The sequence below is a fragment of the Limulus polyphemus genome, unplaced genomic scaffold, assembly GCF_000517525.1.
Source record: "Limulus polyphemus unplaced genomic scaffold, Limulus_polyphemus-2.1.2 Scaffold29, whole genome shotgun sequence".
NCBI lineage: Eukaryota > Metazoa > Arthropoda > Merostomata > Xiphosura > Limulidae > Limulus > Limulus polyphemus.
In genome coordinates this window covers 578051-581879 of record NW_013665639.1, presented here as the reverse complement: position 1 = coordinate 581879, position 3829 = coordinate 578051, and the positions used below count along the sequence as shown (strand labels likewise).

The window sequence follows — 3829 nt, the reverse complement described above, 5'->3', positions numbered from 1 at the left end:
TGTTTTCTACTCAAAGTTGAACGTATTTACACTTGTTATTTGGCATAGAGAAACGAAACTTTCTTGAGAGAACTATAAAAGCAGTGTGAAGTTACTAGAGCACTGTCTCTTTATATTTTCTATTTTTATAAAAGTGTCAACTATGTGCTTTTACAATGGACAGTAAGTACTTTATTGAGAAATTATAAAATAGATTTAAAATATGTTTATTCCTTCTGCTACTAAGAACGTTTTTCAACGATTTTTAGTTATTTACTTATAAACTTAATTGGAAAAAGTATTAAAGGAAATTCATAGTTTAACTCATAATGGAATTTATATTTTTATAATAATTATTTAATACTAAAATATAAATCAACATTGAAAACATAATTTATTTTATAGTGTGATACAGAATCTTTCAAACTTAACAATATCCAGTGATTATTCTAAGAACATCAAAAATGTTGAAAAAAATACTTTTATTGTTTTTTGTTCTAAAATACTATTTTACTAAAGTTTCAATACTGATAGCCTCTACGTTAAGCTAATAACTCTAAATTCTGATGCAGTAATAAATTACTAGAGATTAAATATTATCAGTGTAACTATTACTCTGAAAGTATTGATAACAGTTATTCTCTTGTGAAAACTGATTGGTACGTTATGCAACTCTCTAAATAATAAAAATCTTATAACTCTCTGACATTTCAGGTGGCAGACATGGCAATAGCTGATCTTTCTTGGGACGTAGAGCGCGCTCAAGTGGTTGATTTTACGTACCCTGTTTTCTACGAAACCACAAAATTCATTTACAAGTCACCTTAATTTTTTAAGTCGTGCCTGGATTCTCTTTGAACCTTACTCAACAAAGGTTAGTTCTACATATATATATATATATATAGTGAATTTGGAAAAGCTGAAGCAATAGTTAAAAAAAGACAAAATGATTCCAAGTAATATATATATAATTTTAACACTGTAAACAGTTAAGTGTGTTAAGTAATCAACATTATTAAAAAAAGGCAGGGTGTTACTCAAATCTTATTTATCAATTAATTAATCATAAAATTGGGCATTTCTTTGTCAAAGGGAGTACAAAGTTGATTAAATGAATCATGTGTTGATGAGATATTAAATAGCAATCTTTGTGTCTGTTATGTACTATCTTCATCTTGTACAGAAAATCTGTAATGATATACGTTTCTTCTCGTAAAAAATGACTAAACATTTTAATGTTTTAACGCAAACATCGGTGATTATTGAAATCATGAAACAAAATTTAATTTCGCTTGGTTAAAGTTAAGTTCAGGATCACCATCAAAGTAACTAACTTGAATATACGAGAAAAGAGGCCAACATATGCTCTAACATTTTCTTTAGCCTTGGGAGAAATATACTTGCAGTAAAAAAGCATCTTATGGAGATCAATTGAAAATTGTTTATTATTATGAATGCTGATTATATATTAAAATGTCAGGGAGAGGTTCTTGTGGTTCATTGCTCATTTGGTTCCTAAAATAAGCTATTTCATAAAAATAACAGCTTTTATATTATTAACTTTCTTATTTTTGTCTTTTATTAGGACCTCACAAAATATTTTATTTCTATGTAGTGTTAAACCTAACTTTTATTTTTCTCAGCTCTGGATCACGCTAGTTTTCATCATGTTAGTTTTGGGAATTGTCATCTTTCTCCTCACCCTTGTGTATAGCAATATCTCAGAAAATAAAACACCATCTGTGATAGAACTTGTCGGTCAATGCTTGGAAAACTCGTATCGACAACTTGTTATCCAAGGTTAGATAGACCTAATCTGTTATTTATCGCATAATGGCCTAATTTACTTTAAAATGTTATTTTGGTTGAAAGGTAGCTCTACTTATTTTATTATTTATTGTGCTAGTTTAAGCAAATCCAAAATTTTATGTTGCTAATAGTTAATTATATGATGTGTATGTAACTTGGTTTAAATAATAAACTATAATAGCCCCTAATCGTTTATCTAGCAAATGTTAGTTATTATGTGAAGTATCGTTATTGATAAGTAATTTACAAAGAGAAAAAAAAACTGTCTCTTTCGGAACAATTTCATTTCTAAAATTTTACTTGTAGATAAAACATATGACCTCATATATGTAAGAAAAGTCGCCAGGGGGAAGAATATTAAATCAGTATCATATGTTATTATTATTAATAAATGGCTACACAGATACTCAATAGGAAAGAGATGAAAATGATACGAAAATGTCTGAACTAGGAGCTATATTTACCTTAATCTCATTTTTAAAAAAAATATTCTGATTAATTCTCTCAAGGGTGTGCTTGGTTGCCGGAAACAGCGAGTTCTAGAGTAGTAATGGCCGTTTGGTGGTTTGCTATGGTGATTTTCAGCGCTGTCTACAGTGGAAATCTAACGTCTACTTTAAGTCTTAAGAAAACTGAAAGTCCAACGAATACCTTAGAAAGTTTCACTGAAAAGTATCCTTCATTCCAGCTAGCTGTAACAAATGGATCTTTGGCTCATAGTTACTTCAAGGTCTGTTAACCGCAAATACCACATATCTAAATGTTCCTAAATAATTTTGTTTTTATGACAAAGAAATATATGTTATACGTAGTCAGCTGATTACTCCAAAACCTGATGAAAATAGCTGTTTTTATCATCAATGTAAATACTCGATAAACTTTGCATTAAATAAACTACGAGCTTTTTGTTTACTTCCTTTCTACAACCGACCTTTTAAATCACTAACACAATATCTTAAGCTTAGAAAAAAAGGTTTTAGAGTTCGTTCAATCTTTCAACACATTCACGACACTGAAATCGTTCTCCGTTTAATATAAAGTACGGTAAAACTACTATATAAAGTACGGTAAAACTACTATATAAAGTACAACTATTTATAAAAAGAGTAAGTAATGCCTTTTATTGTGTGTCTTCGGAATTTCATTGTAGATTCAAATATTTAATTTAATAGTATTTTGATTTTGACTATTATAATTATGTTTACTTTTTAGTAAAAAGTCTAAAGTTTCAAATTAAATATTTTATGTCACACTGTTAACTTATTTTAAAAAGGAACAATAAGTTACCACGTTTAATAAACATAAAAAATTTAAAGACAACTTTCGTGAAAGTTGAAACTTTAAATACCCTATACCTATATGGAGTTTTTTTTTCTTTTCTCATCATCAATTTATTTAGAGGTCCGAGTATTTTAAAACAATCTGGGAAACCAATATTCAGTACGGTGTTCTGAATCTAAAAGTTGACAGCATTATGAAGCTTGTGAGGAACGGCTCTGTAGCTTGGATTAATGAGGATGCTATGATGAATTATAAGATGCGACAACTTTCTGATGAATCCAGCACTGTTTGTGATTTCTACATCGCCAAAGAGAGTCTTCTTCCTTCTAACTGGGCTATAGCCTTTCAGTACGACAGCCCGCATAGAAAAATATTTAATAAACAGTAAGAAATTTATTTATATTTATACATTTTGAAAAATTAACATCATTTGTCATGTTAACCCAGAAAATATTGTTCTATATTTTCAATGATTAATATTCCTAATCCCATTACTTAGTTGACCTATTATTATAAATAGTAAATATTTTGTAGGTTTCTTCATAAAAATCCTCATGTAGTTTGATGGTAGCAATTAGGGATTGTTTGTTTGTTTGTTTGTTTTGTAATTAACCACAAAGCTACACAATGGACTATCTGTGCTCTGCCCACCACGGGTATCGAAACCCGGATTCTAGCGTTGTAAGTCCGCAGACATACCCCTGTGCTACTGGGGGCAGTAATTAGGGAAGGGATACTGCTCCTGCCCCGCAAGCTTATT

At 29.7% G+C, this 3829-nt stretch overlaps 1 long non-coding RNA gene across 1 annotated transcript; it reads left to right on the top strand.

The window, feature by feature from the left end:
• The first annotated feature begins 701 nt into the window (after window positions 1-701).
• On the top strand, window positions 702-3286 carry LOC111085878. Its single transcript, XR_002610649.1, has 4 exons — window positions 702-853; window positions 1623-1779; window positions 2298-2518; window positions 3188-3286. It is a non-coding gene; the product is annotated as an uncharacterized LOC111085878 (long non-coding RNA).
• Window positions 3287-3829: the final 543 nt, after the last annotated feature.